General features: G+C 44.7%; 1 long non-coding RNA gene across 1 annotated transcript in view; it reads right to left on the reverse strand.

The window, feature by feature from the left end:
- Positions 1-1,212: 1,212 nt before the first annotated feature.
- LOC110343176 overlaps positions 1,213-20,417 on the reverse strand; it is a 29,726-nt gene continuing 10,521 nt past the window's right edge. The window contains exons 2-3 of the long non-coding RNA XR_002385371.2: positions 9,670-9,758; positions 1,213-1,789 (exon numbers count right to left, since the gene is read on the reverse strand). This is a non-coding gene — a long non-coding RNA (uncharacterized LOC110343176). The remainder of the gene's footprint in view (positions 1,790-9,669; positions 9,759-20,417) is intronic.

The following is a 20,417-nucleotide window of genomic DNA, read 5'->3' on the forward strand; positions in this document are numbered from 1 at the left end:
AAAGAATGCACCTTTTGAGAAACAGAATTCTTTCAGCCTAGAATGAAAAGGAAGGACAGGATAAGGGAAGCAACATTCCAGTTATACCTACATCGCAAGAAGCCGTGTGAATTTTTCTTCTAGTTTTCTTCATGACTGTGCTGGAGCTTGAACTCAGGGCCTTGCACTTTTGCACTCAACCACCGAGTTATACTCCCAGCTCATTACTTTTTAAGACAGTCTCATTAGGCAGCTCGAGTTAGCCTTGAACTTACTATGCATTGCAGCACTCAGGAGACAGAGGCAGGAAGGTTGAGGCTCATAGAGCCTTGCATAGGAAGACCCTATCACTCCAATCAGTCTTAGCCGAACAAAGGCAAATTATTTCTTTGGAGCCATTTAGGTGAGAAGAGGCACATAGCTCAGAGAGCCTAGACCCTTCTCCGCCTACCACCATTGAAAAGGAATGAAGGCCAAAGCTTGCAAAACAGTCTGCCTTGTGTATAGTTCTTTGTGTGCCAACTTCAGGCCAAATATGCTAGCTCCTGGCTGGCTGTCACCTTTCTTAAGATAGGTACATTTCTAGCTAACCCAACAATGCTAACTGTAGGGCCACATGCTTTCTAATAAAGTAGGAGACAGGGCAAGTCATAGGATTTTGATCTTAAGAAGGCTAAGTTTCCACATCTAAGTAGCTGTGGTATGTTGGAACAAAGAACTTGTTTTTGCCTTCTAAGGTAAGCCAGGGCCGAGAAATCTGATTGCTGGGGGCTCTGCAAGTTGACACATGCTTCTCAGCCCAGAAGCTAGAAAGGACAGAGAGGTCACACAGGGAGGCGAGTATTGACCCTATTGACCCGCCGCCTGTCCTCACTTCATCAGGCTGGGATGGGTCTCTCATCAGAGTCAACTGCTCTCAGAGATGCTGGGGCTGTCCACACCAGCCCGAAACCCTCTATGGACTCCTCAGCCTTGCAACTCTCCCTTCTACAAATGCCAGAATTCCCTGTTTGCTGAGTTTTCTATTCCTTGTCCAAATGTTTGGGTGTCTGTGTGCTAAATACACACAGATGCCAGATTCTCTCTGGGGCCAACTGTTTGGATTGCACAACGTTGAGAATGAACATCCACACAGTTGAGTTTTCCTTTAGATATTTGGCACTGTGTGAAGATGGTTAGTTTTCAATAATAAAGCCCAAGGATGCCCAAGGCTGGCTAGTGACAGGGTGGAGCTACATGGAAATCTTTTTCTTTTATTTCTAAAGCTGGTGAACATTTTCACAGGGCTGAAGTTCTGTTTTGTCTGAGGTTCTTCATTATAGAGGGTCCAAGTAGACAGATCCCAGATAGAGCCTTGGCAGGACTGAAGTCAACTCAGATTGGCCCAATGTCACCAAAGACAGGGAGACCAAAGGGCAGGTAAACCACAAAGAGCTTTTGAAGCGAAGCTAGAGAAAGCCCTACTGCTGGAACCACAGCCAACATGGTTAAAGATGAAGGAACCATCATTCAACGCAGAGGATGGATCCCAAGATGGTTTCCGTGGATGGGGCTGAAGGGCTGGGCCTTGGCTACAGCAGACTCACTCCAGCACTGGTCAGCAGATCCAGCTGTAGAAAGGGCCTTGGATCTTCTGGTCCTGTTTAAGAGCAGCTTTCTCAGGGGACTCAGTCACAGAGCCTAACAGCTGACAAGATCAACGGTCATCAATTCATTCTCTGCCCAGGTTCTCAGGTTCATCTAAGTGAGTGCTCCAGATTCCAGGCCCAGAGAATGAAGGGTGACGTGCAAAAAACAAGTTGTCATGATCCTAGTCGGGAAGAGAAAGGCGTTTAGCACAAGTGGGAGGGGACTCGATGATAAAGAGGACAGTGACAATGACAAATCCATTATGCACATGTATGAAAATGTCATGAAGAAGCCCACTGGCTGGGGTTTTTGTTTGTGTTTGTGTTAATGTATGTATGGTGTGTTCTGCCTACATGCATGTCTGTGCACCGTGTGTGCAGTGCCCATGGAAGCCAAAAGAAGGCATTGGATGGATCCCCTGGAACTGGAGTCACAAATAATTGTGAGCTATCATGTGGGTGCTGGGAATTGAACCCAGGTCTTCTGGAAGAGCAACCGGTGCTCTTAGCTGCTGAGCCATCTCTCACTCCTCCGTGTAGCCCATTGTTATACAATTATTATATGCCAACTAAACTTTTAAAGTAATAAATTGATGCCCTGGAGCATAACCCCCAACTAAACTGAAGACCCTGAGGGAGTTAAGGAAGGAAATGTAGTCTAGTCTGGGAACAGCACAGCAAATGGTTCACATTAGGGTTCTTAGGTTCAAGGTTCCTATCCCAGTTTTTCTACAACATAGTTGATCTTTGGACACAAGAAACTGACCTTCTCTAAGAATGAGTACACAGCTTCCAATGTGGTTTCTTATCGAGTTAAAAAGAAAGTCCCATTGGTGATGGCAAGCATAATGACAGCACCAACTTCAGGGGACATTGAGTGCTCAAAGGGCAGGCCTTGAAGAATGCTGAGGTCTTGGGGGTGTTATCACATGCTTTGCAAATGGTAAGACACACTCAGGTGTTGGTTGTAGTGTCTGTCTGTATCTCTAAAACATTAGTGGATAAAACTGTGAAGGGAGCTTTTAGTGGGCAGCAAAGTGCAGTGCTTAGTTCAAGTTATTGCAACTACTCAAACTTCCAGTTGAGTTTGTTTGAGGGACCACTTCTGGCTGCTCTAGGAGACACTAGATGTGGTCTCTGCTCTTGAGAAGCTTCTGATCTGGGCGGAAGAGAAGAGGGACACAAAAACAAGTACTCCCTGTCCTCCGTGAGAGTGTATCTGTGTTGAAATCAATATAAGAACATATGAGTATAAATGGGGAAGGCACCTTTGCGTCTGAACAAGAAAATGGAGAAGAGGACAGCAGGATAGACGCCGATGGTGGCCTCGCCCGACACCAAGTCCCCCCTGTCTCCCCTCTCACTTCCTAACAGAACGCACACCCTCCTAGCTCCTGTCCAGCGTGGCTCTGGTTGTGTGATACAATGTTATTCCTGCCATTTAAGAGAAAGTCTTCTAAAATGGTCTTTATTGGGTGAGGAGGAGTTCATTGCTGGTCACACCTTTGAGCTCCTTCCCAACTTGAGCATGAGCACGATGCCGTGAGCCCAGTGTGGGCAATAGAGCTGATGTGAGCCAGGGATTGTAATAGTTGTATCAGGTCTAGAGAACAACACTTCACAGTCTTTACCACCTCATCTGACTCTTATGTACTTTTTATAGTTTTATTAATTAAATTTCTTTCATTTATTTTACATCCCAACTTCAGTTTCTCCTCCCTCCTCTCCTTCCCTCCCTCCACCTCTCCCAGCTCCTACCCCCACTCACTCCCCCTCTGTTTCTGTTCAAAAAGGGGCAGGGCCCCCCATGGTTATCAACAAAGCATCCATCCCCACTTCTGGAATGTTCCCTGAGCCTTGAGTGAGCAGCATAAGAAGCATTTTAGGGCTGGGCCCACAACTGTCATTTACTCTCTGTATTTTGGGCTGGAGCACAGTTCTTATAAAATCATCCTCCCCAGCCTTGACAATCTATGGGGCCTGGGGCAACAGATCAGTATTTATCCCTGGTGTACGAATGGACTTTGGGAGCCCATTCCACATGGAGGGATGCTCTCTCAGCCTGGACACACAGGGGAGGGCCTAGGCCCTGCCCCGGATGATATGACAGACTTTGGGGATCCCCATGGAGGACCCCACACTTTGAACCTGGCTAGCGACTCAAGCAAACTAGAGCAGCACCTTAATTTTATTCCCCAGCCCCGTCCTTTTCCTCCCACCTCCTAAGTCAGATGCTCTCAGTGGGAAGGAGGCGCACATCAGAGTCCTCAGTGCCAGGAGGGACTCAGTCCACTCAAAAGAGCTGCAAGGGTCCCCAAAAAGTTAAACATGGAATCAATACTTGATTTGGCAACTGAACCGTTACATAGACAAATTAATTAGAAACGAATATTTAGGATGTCAGAGGGATGGATTAGCTGGTGAAGAGTGCTTGCTGAACAGTCGTGAAGACCTGAGTTCAAATTCCCTGTGTAAGAAAGCCACACAGACTATGGGCACCTGTAATAATCCCAGCACTATGAAGGGTGGAGACAGGAGGACCCCTGAGGTTCACTGGCCACCAACCTAGCTCCAGGTTTAGAGAGAGACCCTGTCTCAAAGGAATGAGGTGGACAGTGTTACAGCAGGAGTCCTGATGTTCTATTCCAGCTTCTGCATATATGCACAGGCGTACATATCCATACTTAGTGCACACACACACTCAAATAAACTAGTGTTTAAATTCTTAAGCATGAACGTTTACAGCAGTGCTAGTCAAAATGAACAAATATTGAGAACAAATGGGTTCTTAGAATGTGGTATGTCCATCAGTGGAATATTATTTAGCCATAAAAATTAATGCAGTGCTAACATATACCACAATACAGATGCACCTCACAAACATTCTGCTAAGTGAAAGAAGCCAGACACAAAAGATTCCCTGTTGAACAATTCTACTTATGTTAAGTTTCCAGAATAGGTAAATCTACTGAGACATATATTCACAGGGTTTCCTTTTGGGGGTGCTTAAAACGCACAAGAGCTGATACCTGCACATAAACATGCAAAATGCCACTGAGAATGAATGGTACACCTTGAATCCTTAGTTTTATGTTATCTATGGGCAAGTCACTGCCATTGAAGGCCCACGTTGTCAAATGAAAGGGCTGAGATGGCTTCTAAAAAAGCACTGTGTAGACGTTCACCATTGCTGCAAATTTGCTGTTGCTGGGGCTGTGGATACACAGTTGACCCTCTGAGTCCTTGGATTCCACAGCTGTGGGCTGAACCAACCATGGATCATATACATTCAGGAAGGACCATGAGATGACTCAGTGGGCCAGGGAGCTTGCCAAAAAGTCTGAAGGCCTAAGTCCAATCCCTAGGACCCACATAGTAGAAAAAGAGAACTGACTCCTACGAGTTTCCCCCTCTGATGTTTATATACATGCCATGCCATGGGCACACACAGAATAAAATAATAAATAAATAACTAGGCATGGTGACACATGCCTTAAATCCATCATCACTCAGGAGGCAGAGGCAGGCAGATCTCTGAATGAATCTGAGGCCAGCCTAGTCTATATAGTGAGTTCCAGACAGCCAGATCTATGCAGAAAGTTTCTGCCTCAAATTAATTAATTAAATAATTATTGGGCCAAGCATGGTGGCATTTACCTTAATCCCAGCACTCAGGAGGAAAAGGCAGGTCTGTGAGCTCAAGGACAGCCAGAGATACACAATGAGACACTGATTTAACAAAAAAAAAAAAAAGGAAAGAACTGTCCTGAGTAGATGCAGACTTTTTCCTGCCATTATTCCTAGACAATACAATATAACAACTATTACAGAGCACTTCCACGAGATAGGTGTGACAAGCAACCCAGAGATTACTACAGCATGCCAGAGGGTTACAGAGATCGTACACAAATGTAACGCCATCTTACACAAGGCCTCAAGCCGCCTTGGATGCTGGTGGTCGCAAGGGTCCTTGGTCCATCCCTCCTCGGGTACTGAGGGGCAGCTGCATAAGCATCTCTAACCCCCTCTTCTAAGTGCATCCTGCTTTGTACATCATTTCACTAGCTGCTGCTGTCAGCTCAACACAAAACTCTACAGCAGAGAGAAGCAGGAAGAAAACGCTGGCCTAAGAAATACACTCGCTGAATCCAGTGAGACGAGGAGCAGAGCACAGCCAGCTCCCAGGGAGGAGACGACATCGGTGCTTCTGGCCAAAGACACTAAAGTATGAATTTCTACCTCAGCACCCTGCAAAGCCAATGAGAAACTCACTGCAAATAAATTCACCGTGACAATGTGTGTAAATGTGTCATAAGCACAAGGGTGTGGACTTTAACACTGATATCAGCTTGACAGCATTTAAACCTTAGAGACACATCTCTGGGCATGTCTGAGAGGGAGTTTCTAGAGGAGATTAGCTGAGATGAGACTTCCGTCCTTAACTGTGGGACATGTCGTTCTAGGGACTGGGGTCCTGCTCAAAGAACCAGCACACTGAATAGCTAGCTAGCTGCTTCTGTTGCTTTCTGTTTCCTGGCCGTGTGATCAGCTGTCTTGTGCACCTGCTGCCAGGCCTTCCTCGCCATGGTGGGCTGCATCCCCTCAAAGCCAGAATGCACTCTCCTTTCCTTAAATTGATTTTGATGGTGTTTTGTCACAAGAAGAAAAGCAACAGAGAGTGTCAACTTTAAGGTAGATATGATGTGCCACCATCCAAGCACCCAAGGTGAACCATGGGAATGTGACAGGGAGGGAGCCTTGGGACTTCACCCCTGGCTGGGACTTCACCCCTGGATCCCCCAAGAGCAGGACAGAACCCCGGCCACATCCATAACCCACTGTGACACTCTTCCCCATGTTACACACACACACACACACACACACACACACACACACGTACACACGCATGTGTGTGAGCCACATAATATTTTAAGGAAGTCTACAATTTTGTGGTGTATCACATCTGCAGCTACATTGCAGCCTACAGGCTACCAGACATACCTGCAAGGATGATACCGGACAGACAGACAGACAGAATGCAAGCAAATCATGGCAGCTGCTAACACTCAGTGTAAGATTAGCCTCTTGAGTGTATGGCTAATTATTCAGGTGTATCAGGTGTGAAGGGGACCCAGACCATCACTGACTCCAAGTGGATCTAACCAGTGAGGGCTGCATCTGGACCTCCCAGAAACCCCCTAAAGCTTTAGGTCCCCAAACCTGGGTCCCAGAGATTCCAGTCCAAGAGGTTTGTCATGGGACTGAATTTTCTGTATTTCTTTTTTTTAAAAGATGTATTTGTTTTATTTTATATATGTGGGTATTTTGCCTGCATGTGTGTCTGAGCACCACATGAAGGCCCAGTGCCAAGGAGGCCCAAAGAGGCCTCTGGAACTAGAGTTGCTGATGGTTGTGAGCTGTTATGTGGTTGTTGGGACCTAAACCCTGGTCCTCTGGAAGAGCAGCCACTGACCTTAACCACTGAGCCATCTCTACGGCCCTGGGAATCTGTGTCTCTAACACTCCCTGGGAGGTGTTGGTTTATAGCCAAAGTTTGATCCCTCCAAGCCCAAGTCATTGTCAAAACCGCAGTCCAGGGAATTGAGAAGGATTTGCCAATGGTCACACAGCTGTGTAGTGCCTGTGCCAAGGGCCATCTGGATCAGTGGTTACTACACTATCTGGACATGATACATTTGTTGGCCCAGCCCAGACTTCACTGCATGGAGATTCGAGGGAAGCAGCTGGACCTGCAGAGGCTCCAGAAGCACTCCCCATCCTGACCCAGGGCCAGAGTGGACGACTCTGGACCAGGCCTCCTGGCTCTTTTCATTCTTACTTACCACACACCGCATCAGGGCTGAGAACCAAGGATCGCACATCTGCTGCCTGGGAGGGCTGCTACCGGCACAGCTTCTGGCCAATGTCATGGGTTTAGCAACTGTGCTTCCCCATGAGAAACAGAATACGGTCAAACCAGAGTTTACCGCTGCACATCCTGGGCCTACTGTGTTTCCCGTGGCAAAATGAATGCAGAAGAGGGAGACTCCATGGCCGTGTCACCCTGAGTACACCCTGTCTCATCAGAAAGAGCAAGAAATAGCCACTGAGCTGACTGGAAGGGGTGACATAAAAGGCATGTTTCTCCTACATCTCAAAGTCCTCAGCTGTCCAGCCTACTCTGATTTCTAGAACTTTCCTTCTCAAGTGTATTAAAAAAATTATGCAAACTCAAGGGCTGTCCTTCCTGAGCTCACTGCATGGCCGCTGGGTGCACAAATTTCCTGCCTGCTGTGCGTCAGAATCCCAAGGACCCAAAGTCCGAAGTTGACGCGCCATCTCTGGGTTCACTCAGTGAAGGATTGTGATTCCCAATAGCCAAGATGTGGAACCAACGTAGCCACCGATCAACAGGAGGGATAAATCTGGTCTATACACATAGTGGACTCTCATGTAGGCATCAAAGCAGATTTGGAGATCAGAGTTTTGAAGTAAGCCAGACTCAGAAAGACAAACACTGTATTTTTCCTCTTATATCGATCTAAACGTTATCTACGTGATATAGATAATACAGCATAAGCCATGTAAATATGTGTATCTATGTTTGAATGTCACAAAGGTAGAAGGGGGACTATGAAGGGGGAGCAATGATCTAGAGGGCAGTAAGGGAAAGGGGGAGGGCAGCAGGGCTGGGGAAGGAAGATAACTACAGTGTGTCCACTCCCACACCTGGAATCTAGACTTGCAGGTACAGATGTGGCATGAAAGCAGAAGAGGGACTATGGTGTAAGGGGCCCAGCAGGAGCTGGGATAGGGGACAATGGGGCAGGGGGTCATGAGACAAGCAAACTACAATGGTATGCACTGATAAAAAAAAAGTTATGAGGAAACCTATTATTTTGTACGCTAGCTGAAAATACTATTTGTTTAAAAAGGCAGTGACTCAGACGTGAAGTTTGAATACTGGGGGATGGTTTGCGTTCTTTGGGACAGTCTTTCCATCGTCTCTCCCCTTCTGGGTGGACTCTCTATGTGGGACTTAGTGGGACTGTAATCTCAGGACGTTACATCTTGTCTTGTCTCACTCTCTCCAACTTTCTCTTCCCTGCTGAGCAAATCTGAACAGCAATGAAGCTGTGAGTCAGCTACAGCACCCATGGTTCCACAGCCAGACTGGATAAGGACTTCAAGGTCCTGACCAAACTCCAGGCCATCACCTGAACCAACATTAGGTCAGGGTGAGCAGCAACGGTGTTCATCTTCTGCTGCAGTATAAATGTCTTTGGTTTTAGGACCTCTTGTCCTTTTCTCCTTGATATTTTACAGGTATTTCTTTGTAAAACTGCTCTTTGTCCTCCAGCCTTAGCAGCTAGTAATAATATTCTCCTTCTCCTCCCTGCCATATGTGGACACATAGTAAACACTGACCAGTGTGGCTGCCACAAGAGGACTCTGTGTGGCGTCCACTGTGACCACCGCCTGGGAGTGGGTAGAGCTGAAGAGGTCAGCTCTGGAGCTCTGCAGGTTGGCAGCTTGCAGATGAAGACGCTCATGCGCACTGTTCAGTCTTCTCTAGGTTTGGCCTGTGTGTCTCTGTGTCTAGGCAGCACACCTCCAGTACCAGGGCACTAGGAAAGATGTTCCTGGAAGTCACAGGACAGAGTGGCCCATGCAAAGACTCCCTCCCTGAGAACTGTACCCAGTACATGCCTTGGAAGAGGGTAAGAACCCAAACTTCAAATGTTAGAAGTCAAAGCCTACTTTTTCCATGCATACCTAAAGGAAAGTACACGTGTGCGCATACACACATGCACATACACACAGGTGAACACATACCATAGCCGTATTTTCCCAAATTCACATCCAAGGCTTCTAGAATTGGGTCAAGCATCATAGCTCCAACCCTGACACCCTCTCTGAGCCCTGTGGTGAGGTCTTCTTCAGAGCTTCCATTCCTGACTCCTGTACCTTCTGGGCCAACTCAGCCTACAGTAGACATTTCTAGAACAGTGAACTTTACCCGGAAGGTTCCAAGGTCTCAACTTTGTTCCTCTAGACATACCTGTGCTTCTGGTGAAACTTCTCCAAAGTCTGCCACTGCAGAGACCTCATCTGGCACGTGTGTCACAATAGAGACATTCCGTGAACTTCCTAGAGAAGGTCAAGAAAGTAGAGATGAAAAAATTGAGGAGAAAAAAAGTAAAATACCAACATTCACCCTAGGGGGGACGTGAAGGGAGGGGAGTGTTGTAATTAGATTTAACTAAAAATTTAAAAATCACTATTCAGAGGTTCTATGATGATATGCCAGAAAACTCAGGAAAACCAACAGAAACACTACCTTAGCAATAAGAATATTTAGTATGCCATAGACTCAGTCAAAAGATGCAAGTGTGAGGAGGACTCCACTTACCATGGAAACCATAGGAGGAAAAAAACATAAACAACCAAAAGTTCATCTTCACATGGGACAAGACTTAAGTGTCCTAAAGACAAAACTAGCATTCTGTCTTTATTAACACACAAAATAATAGATTTCCATAGTGATATCTGTACATATGCATACCATTGTACTCTTCTTATCAAACCCCTTCCACTTGTGTCTCTCACCAAAGTCCTGGCCCCTCCTGCTGTATGTAAGTGCTCCCTCTCATGCTGCCATGTCATGTCCATCCCTGTATCTATAAGTCTGGGCTGCATTGTGAGAGCAATGTGCGATATTCGTCTTTCTTCTCTAGAAGGAAAGAGAAACCTTGAAGACAGCCCTGGAGGACGCAGAAGAGGACTGGGAGAAGAACCAGATAAACCACGTTATCACAGCACCCTTGAAGGGAATTCCTAGATTTAACACATCGATGTAAGTCTAAAGCATTATTTTACAATCCTCCAAGAGTATTCTGGAGAAGAAGGAAAACATTAGCAGACCCTGGTATTTAAGAATTGACATATTGGTATACTGCCATTAAGATAGAATAATGAGCTGGGCAGTGATAGCGCACGCCTTTAATCCCAGCACTCAGGAGGCAGAGGCAGGCGGATCTCTGTGAGTTTGAGGCCAGCCTGGTCTACAGAGAGAGTTCCAGGACAGCCTACAAAACAATACAGAGAAACCCTGTCTCAAAAAACCAAAAAAAAAAAAAGAATAATAAATGTCTGAATTTTAAATTGCACGGTACTGGTATATAAATAATGGTATGGGCTAATGTAACAGATAATAAAGTCAAGAAATAGTCTTAAACACACAGAGGAATTTGTCCTATGAAGGATTGAAGGGTTTGTGGTGGGGGAGACACATTTTTCTCAGTGACTGGTATTATGACAAGTGGGTAAGCTGCATGGTATGCCACACGCCAGGTCCATCTTCATATGAAGCAAACCCTCAAATATGGGCTGGCAAAATAGCTCAGCAAGTAAAGGTGCTTGTTGCTGAGCCTGACAACGTGAGTTCAATCCCCAGGACCCACATGGTGGAAAGAGCAGACCAGTTCCCAAAAGCTACTCTCTGGATTACACATGCACTACACACTTGTACACATACACATACACATACACATACACATACACATACACATACACATACACATACACATACACAGACACAGACACAGACACATACACATACACATACACAAGATGATGAGTAAAACAAGAACTTGTTGAATGCAACAACAAGATGGCTATCAGAAAACACAGGAGAATTCTTTTAGAGACCGGGAACCATTCCTAAAATAGCTCAGAAATCCAGATGCCAGAAAAGAAAAAGAAGTGAAAACCTTTACTCCTGAACACTGGAACTACTATGTAGACCAAAACAGCTAGCTGAGTGAGGCCAATGGCCAACAGAAGGATGCTTGCCACTCATATTCCGTGTAAATCTGACGATCAAGAGAGTGGTGTACCCTGCAATGACACTCCACATGACTCACAATAAAACTTTAGAATTAAAGCCACTGGGATGCCGTTCTCCTATTTGACAAGTAAAAGCTTCATGAAGCAGAAGCCTGCAGAGGAGGCAGGTCTCAGCGGCTGGTGGAGCTTGGCTGGTGGGGCATGGGTTGAAACTCTATTCACAAGTAAATTGGCAATATCTCTTCAGTCACAAGGGCATGATCCCTTTAGACCAACAATCTCACATCTAAGAATTTATGCTATAGTTACTTCTTTATATACACAAAATGACCTAGGTATAGGATAGCTTACAAAAAATATAATATGCATTAGAGTAATGATGGAATGAGATCAGAAATATATGAATAAAGCATCTCTTAAATAATATAGCCATCTGGTGGAATATTATGCAGCTCTAAAAAAGGAAAATGAAGTGAACAGGGAGACAATTATTCAAGATCTCCTAACTAAGATCTTTCTTTAGAGGAGGTTATTGAGACAAGGGCCTCATACTGTACTTTAGGCTAGCCTGGAACTCACCAAAAAGCTCCTGGAATCACAGAAATCCTCCTTCCTCAGCCTTCTGAGTGCTGGGATTACAGTCATGAGCTATGACACCCAGCTTCAAGACAGGATTTTAAGAGATAGAATATGTCTCAAAAAGAAAAAAGAAAAAAACAAAAAAGAGATAGAATATGGGTCAGGATAGAATTTACAAATTATAAGTTCTTGCTTTTTAATTTAAGAAAGACTACAAAGTTATCTCTTTGTACGCATCTTTAAAATGTTTCTTAAAGCTCATCTCCACCAGCCTAGCACAGCAGTACACTCCTAACTCTAGCAGGGGAGAGGGGAGACAGGACTGTCACCAATGTGAGACGTGTGTGTGTCTGTGTGTGTGTCTGTGTGTGTGTGTCTGTGTGTGTCTGTGTGTGTCTGTGTGTGTGTGTCTGTGTGTCTGTGTCTGTGTGTCTGTGTCTGTGTGTGTCTGTGTGTCTGTGTGTCTGTGTGTGTGTGTGTGTCTGTGTGTGTGTCTGTGTGTGTGTGTCTGTGTGTGTGTGTCTGTGTGTCTGTGTCTGTGTGTCTGTGTGTCTGTGTCTGTGTGTGTGTCTGTGTCTGTGTGTGTCTGTGTGTCTGTGTGTCTGTGTGTCTGTGTGTCTGTGTCTGTGTGTCTGTGTGTGTGTGTGTCTGTGTGTGTGTCTGTGTGTGTGTGTCTGTGTGTGTGTCTGTGTGTGTGTCTGTGTGTCTGTGTGTATGTCTGTGTGTGTGTGTCTGTGTGTGTGTGTGTCTGTGTGTGTGTCTGTGTGTGTCTGTGTGTGTGTGTCTGTGTCTGTGTGTGTCTGTGTATGTGTGTCTGTGTCTGTGTGTGTGTCTGTGTGTGTGTGTGTCTGTGTGTCTGTGTGTGTGTCTGTGTGTCTGTGTGTCTGTGTGTCTGTGTGTCTGTGTCTGTGTGTCTGTGTGTGTGTGTCTGTGTGTGTGTCTGTGTGTGTGTGTCTGTGTGTGTGTCTGTGTGTGTGTCTGTGTGTCTGTGTGTATGTCTGTGTGTGTGTGTCTGTGTGTGTGTGTGTCTGTGTGTGTGTCTGTGTGTGTCTGTGTGTGTGTGTCTGTGTCTGTGTGTGTCTGTGTGTGTGTCTGTGTATGTGTGTCTGTGTCTGTGTGTGTGTCTGTGTGTGTGTGTGTCTGTGTGTCTGTGTGTGTGTCTGTGTGTCTGTGTGTGTGTGTGTCTGTGTGTCTGTGTGTGTGTCTGTGTGTGTGTGTCTGTGTCTGTGTGTGTGTCTGTGTGTGTGTGTGTGTGTGTACACACACCACCACTCATATATGGAAGTCCAGGGACAAGTTGCAGGAGTTGATTCTCTCCTACTGCATGGGTTCTAAAGATCAAGCTCAACTCCTCCCCCTTGACAACAGGCAGCCATACCCACTGAGCTATCTTGCCAGCCCCATCTCAGAATTAAAAAAAAAAATTAACAGCTTCTCCAAGAAACTAAATCCCCTTGGGTGCCTGATGAATGAGTACAGACTGGGGGAGTGGAGCCAGATGTGAGATGCTGCCATCTTACCAGATTCCTTCAGAGATTTTTAACTCTGAATTATGCAGATGTATTCTCTGCATTTAAAAACCAAACAATATTCAAAGCAAGATGGCGCTCCCCTCACTCCCCCATGTGTGAGAAGCCACTCTTACGTAGAGGCATCCTGCCGCAGAATAAAGCAGGTGCGTTGGTCACTTAGCTCATCTGTGACGAAACAGCTAACAAAAGTGCCTTCTGGAAGGGTTTGTCTTGGCTCCCAGTCTGAGGGTGGAGCCCAAATTGGGGACGGGCAGAACGTGACAGCAGGAGCTTGAGACAGCCGCTCACAGGGCACCTGAAGCCAGGAGGGAGAGCTTGACTCCATTTTCCCTTTGATCAGTCCAGGACTCCAGCCCTCCGGAATTTCCACCAGCACTGTGAGGACAGGGATGTCCGCTTCGAAGCCCCACCCCAGCTGTAGCTGGGGAAGTAAAAAAAGGATGGAAAAGCAGGCAGCCTGACCCCAGAAATCTTTCTTTGGGAAACTAAATTTCTGAAAACGTATGAGAGACTGAGAATGAATTCGTGTTAGTTTGGCACTTAACAAAACCACAGGACTGGTAGCTGCTATGGTGTGAGGTCCAAATTCCCTTAGAAGTGAGTCTGTATGTCCACACTCAGTGGCTTTTTAGATGTGGTGCTGGTGTCCTGGGACTCTCAGAAGCGATGTCTTACTGTTACTGTCTTCTGCTACTCACCAGCTTGGGTGTGGTATAAGGCCCATGCCTCAGATACCATTTTGGATTATGACGACAAAAAAATTTAAAAAAACACAGAGATAAGTAAAAGAAAAGTCCAATTATGATATGGTGGCCAGAATCTAGCAAGGAAAGGCAATCTGACACAGAATCAAAGAGGAGGAATAATGTTAGGGAAGATGCAGAGGACAGAGCCCTGTGTGACTAGAGCAGAGAGCCTACGCAACTGTAAAAACAGAAGAGTCATCCGAGCGAACTTCTGTGCAGAGGAGCAGTAGGGAGCTATGGTGTTCTCTCAAGGAAGAGTGTGGCCAAAGCGGCCGGTTTTGTTTTTTTGGATAAAATCGACAGGACAAAAAGGCATTCAGGGCATAAGTCACAGGTCTACTGGGTGACAGCGAGGCTAATCAGGGAGTCTTCCTGAGGAGCGGGCAGAATGGTGGGAGTCAGCGGGAACTCAAGCTGTTTTCAATTTTCATTTCAAAAATAATAGTCATAATCGCTGCCCTGAGGGCAGACTGGCTGCAAGGTGTGAACGAAGGAAGACTTATACGGCAGTCCAGTGTGACTACAGCCTTGTCTGAAAGACCGGAAGTTTCTCCAGTGAGACTGGGGTAACTGAGGAGGGGATCTGGGAAGGTAGGGAAAGGGGGAATGAAGCTAATTGCTGAGACTGCGGGGAGCATGGAGGCGATGGCAGGCTCTTTTGGACTAAGTCCCACGGGTGCCTCTGGACTTGGAGGGACCCTGAGTGGCTTTCCTACTGGTCACCACAGCGCCTCACATTAACGGGAGGCGATAACATTTATATTGCTGTCAAGTTCATCTGCTTACATGCTAACCCGGTGCGGGAGTTTCCGGTGGCTCGTGTTGGCGCTCGCCGTTTGCACGCCTGTCTTGATCAGTTCCATTGATGAGCCTGCTCTAGACGAGCCATAAGCAGCCGTCAGGAGCAGCTAGCAGGCAGGCCTGCTCGCACCCACCAACCCCTAATGTGTGTGTTTGCACATTCGGACGCGCTCTTTGGCTTGGTTTGGTTGTGAACCAGGTGTTCCAGTTGTGTGGCATTTCAGCTTTTTACAGAGACCAGGGTTTTGAACTTGTCTGACTTGGAAGGGAAAAAAGGCAATTCAGGCTAGGAATATTTTCCCAGAAATAACACGCCCTGTCCCAAACTGAGTCAACCTGGGAGAGGGAGTCCCTGGAAAGCTCTGGCTCGGGAGGGCTGGGGGAATGGTGAAGGCTATTTTTAGGCTGTGATTGGCATCCTGGGGAGAGGAGGGCTGCCCCCCTGGACTGAGCTCCCCTGCCTACATTCCAGGAGCTGCTGGGCTAATGAATGACCCTTCTGTGGGGAAGAAATGGGCTGCCTGGATGAATGAAGAGTCTGTTGGGGATTTCCTCACTCTACTGGCATGCCCACGGCCAGCTCTCCTACTCCACCCTTCCCCTTGCTTTACGCCTTTCTTTCCGCCCCCCGCCACGCCCTAGCCACGCCCCTAGCCACGCCCCCATCATCTTCCCTCCTACTTTTCAGGATCACACCAGAACCACAGCAATGGGAGAAGAAGCCGGCTCATGAGTTCAGCGCGACATCTCAGGATTAGAAGCACCTGGAGCCAAGCTCTCTGGCCCTCCTGCCCCAGAAACTGGCTCCTCATGCGTCTGCCAATGTTTCCTCTGGCTGTACTCAAATGTTCCCCAGTCCACCTCTCAGACTAAGTCCCTGTGTTTGAAACGTAAAAAATAGTAACCTATGAACGTAATGTGCTAAGAGATAAGGGTGGTTGGTTTCAACGAGACTGAATACGTGTCAAGCTGCCAACCTGTTAGGCATCCAAGAAGAGTTGGCCAGCACGAACGGGCATCGATGGGGAGAGAAAAGAAAAAGAGAAAACACAAAATTGAGTAGGAAAGGAGAAGAGGGTAGATATAGGAGGAGTTAAAGTGAATATGACAGAAAGACCTTCATTCTCAAGGAAAAAATATTATTTTTAAGAAAAGAAAGATCTTATATCTTGAAGATTCTTCGTGTTTTTCTTACGTTTTTGAGTGTGAGCCTAGCCTTCCACAACTGAGCCACCTCTCCAGACTGCTTCATGTTTTTCTAAAAGGCTTAAATTCTGCCTTTCATACTTGAGTCCTTGACCAGTACAGAATGGATCTTTGTACATGATGTAATATAGGGCTCTAGTTATTTATGTCTCATGTGGTTAGCGGTTGGACAATCTAATGTGTCCCTGCTTTCCTATTTTGTCACTTTCACCATTTGTCAAGTTTGCAAATGCTTAGATTCATACTGAACTCTGTGATATTCCTATGAGGTTGCTTTTTTCTCTGTCCTACCCTATAAAGCCACTATTCTACATAGCCCTGGCTGTCCTGAAACTCACTGTGTTGACCAGACTGACCTCAAACTCAGAGATCCTCTGCATCTCAACTATTAGGATTAAAGGTATGTGCCGCAATGCCTCCTAATTGTGACACTAACAATCCACGATCTTAATGATTTTTTTCTTCATAATGAGACTTAACACTCCAACTCTTTTTGTTCTAGATTGTGTTGGCTATTCTTGGAACCTTGCCTTTCCAAATAAATATTAGGATCAGCTTGTCAAATTCCATGAAAAGTCACATTGGTACTCTTAAAGAGAAATGCTTTCAACCTAGAGCTCAAAATTAGGAAGGGGAACAGAATTTCCAAGACCATGTATTCCTCCACATATGTATCTTCTCTATGGGTTTTCTATTAGTAAAGATAGACACACTCACCTACTTAGATTTTATTCATTTTTATTATATTTATGTCTAAGGGTCTTAATTTTCCTTAATGTTCCTCTGGCCTCTGCAGGAACCTGCACTTGTATGTACATGCAGAACTCAAACACTTAAAAAAATAAAATATTTTTAAAATATTTACCAAAATAAAGATCAAGACATCCCAAAGAAAGTAGAATAAAAACAATGGAGATTTGAAAATATATCAGCAATTTAGAATACCATTTAAATATAGAATTAAAATGTTCAATACGGAGAATTTTGGTTTTTGTTATGACTACCAAAAATTAACAAACTTCTGGCAATATTGATAATGAAAGAAAAAAGTTAAGTCAATATTAGCAACGGAAAAGAAACATACAGCAGCAGATTCACCAAGATTAGAGAAAACCACTATGGAAAAATTTATACCAGTGAAGACAAACCAGTGAAAGGGACGAAATAAGTGGGAAAATGAGTCATAGAAACTGGTTTCCAATGGAAAGAAAGACTGACTTGTTCCAGAATCACTAAACAAATTGAATTAGGAGTAAATAAACGAACTCCCCTTTAAAAGCATGCTACTTTAGATGGTTTCAAAGCAGATCCTATCAGACATTAGACTTCTCTACCGAAATAATTGACAAGCTCTGAGAACAGATGAAGGACCACTCTCAGTTCAGTTTGAGGTTATAAAAATTCTTCATCTGAAAAGAGAGTGAACAAAGGAAAACCATAGGCTGGTCATATTCCTGAACATGGATACGAATGTTCAAAACAGAATCTTAGCAAACCATCTGGGTGGTGTGCAGGCTGAAGCAGGAAAACCATCAGTCAAGTCCAGCCTGGCCTACAAAGCAAACTAGAAACCAACGTGGGCTATATAAATGAGACCCTGTTTTAAATATGTTTTCAGAAATAGAGCATATTATTTGTGTGTGGGGGTTGGGTGTGGTGTGCTTGAGCATGGTATATAGATTTATATGTGTCTATATGTATATACACATCCATATATATACATATGGCATATGCACATATATATGTATATATATGTGGGTGTGTATATATGCATACACATATATGTATTTATAAGTAGTTTTGAAAATGGTTGTGACTAATGACAGAAGTGGAGACTGATTCAAAACTTGAAATCTACTGAATCTCTGGAATTTACCATATCCACAAGTTGAATGAGAAAATCCACATGGTGTTTCTCTCGTGAAAGAGTAAAGCCTATCCAAATTACACATAGCATCAGTTTGTGATGAAGAGTTTTGGCAAACCAAGAATAGAACTTTCAGAACCTGATAAAGGACATCTACCTCTGTCCCTATCAAATAATTCATGGTAAACACAACACTTAATGTAAAATAGAAGAAAGCAGAAATAAGATAATGACTCTTGCTTTTACCACTTCCCAGCTGGAAGAGGAAGCAGGGAACAGGAAAAGGTATAGGAACCAGAAAGGAGGAAACACAGCTGGCTTTCCTTGTTGGTAATGATCACACAGAAACATGAGTTTGGAATAATGAAAAGGGGTTAGTGATAAACTTAATACAGACGAGTCAGTGGTGTTTTATCGGCAAGTAACATTTAGAAACGTTAATTGGATACAGCTACAATTCTCTCCGAAGCTGGCATCACAGGGGGCTGTGAGCCTCCTGATATAAGAGCTGAAGATGGAACGCAGGTCCTCTCCAAGAGGAGTAGAGGGGTGGTTCTCAACCTTCCTAGTGCGTGACCCGTTATAATACAGTTCTTCATGTGGTGACCCTAACTATAAAATTATTCCATTGCTACTGCATAACTGTAATTTTGTTAGTGTTACGAATTGTAATGCAGACATCTGCCATGCAGCCCCAAAGGGGGGCATGACCCTCAGGTTGAGAAGCACTGTAGTATAGGCTTTTAACCAGCAGTGGAGGCTCTTGACTGCTAAACCAAATCCCCCGTCCTCTGTAGCATGAGTTCTACTTGGTCTCAATAATAAAAACTGGAGTCAAATATTAGGGGGTGAAAGCTGAAAGATCAGAGAAGCAGAGCATCCAGCCACTAGAGCTGTTACCTCTACAAAACCCTCAGATCGAGAAAAGACTGAGCTCCTGTCTCCAGCCTTATACTCCTCTCTCTGCCCAGCCATATCAGTTCCTGTCTGTCTGCACAGACCTCCAGAACTCTGTGGTTAGCTAGTGGCTAGCTCCACCATCTGATCTTCAGGCAAGCTTTATTTCTTAGAGCACAGCCAAGATATCACCGCAGCTCTCTATTACTAACTCCTTAAGTTCCTTGGTATTTGCCATTCTGATTTATAATACAAGCATTATAAGGCTATAAACTTCTCCAAATGCCATTTAGACTTTCAGTGCCTTCATTATTTTACAAATAAAATTTTGCTTTTCATGAAATATCATGCTGTCCATGCTCTATCATAAGATGACACTTGGGTAATCACTAAGTAAGGAAATGGTGTCCCTTCTCAGTCACTAAACCTCCCCACTCTTGATGAAGTGATCAACATACTACTAGACCTTTGGAGTTCTTTTTCTTTCATAGTTTATTTAAAAACACTCCTCTGCAGTCATCCCTACACATGCAATTTGTAATACAGGGTCAATTGGTTTTCACTTATTTATACAACAGTTTCATCCAAAATGCCTGATTCTTGTTTCTGTCATCCGTTATCATGCTTAGGAGACATACCCATGATATCAGGTGTAACTATGGTGTGTCCAGTACAGCCCTTGTAGTTTTTCATTCTATGACTCTATGTCACAGTTTGTCATTCTTCCCCAAGGGACACTTTTTCCAATTCGATCCATAATGAACAATGTTGCTATAAGATCTTATGGGTTTATGAGTGCACATATAATTAGATGTTGATTCATTCTACACTTGCGAGTAGATGTGCTATCTCAAAGGGTATGAAAATTGTTAGCAACAGTAGGTAATGACCATTGTTTTCTAAAAGGGCTCTGCTAAGTTATATTCCCCAGCTTCTCCATATTCTTTTTTATTAACTAATTTTTTTCATTGATTTACATCCCAATTGCAATTCCTCTCCCTCATCTCCTCCCTTCTCCATATTCTTTCTTTCTTTCTTCTTTTTTTTTTCTTCTAGACAGGGATTATCTGTGTATCTTTGTAGCATATCCTGGAACTTGCTCTTGTAGACCAGGCTGGTCTCGAACTCACAGAGATCCACTTGCCTCTGCCTCCCAAGTGCTGAGGTTAAAAGTGTGTACCACCACTGCCCTGTTCCATAGTCTTATCACCTTGAATTATCCTACTTTTAAGGTTTAGTCATTCTGATCACAGTATAATAATTCCTATTGGGTAGAAGAGAATACTAGGTGCTGCCAATAAAAGTATATTACAGGTTTGGAAAATCCAGAGAA

This window comes from Mesocricetus auratus, unplaced genomic scaffold, assembly GCF_017639785.1.
Source record: "Mesocricetus auratus isolate SY011 unplaced genomic scaffold, BCM_Maur_2.0 Super-Scaffold_100019, whole genome shotgun sequence".
In the NCBI taxonomy this organism is placed as follows: Eukaryota; Metazoa; Chordata; class Mammalia; order Rodentia; family Cricetidae; genus Mesocricetus; species Mesocricetus auratus.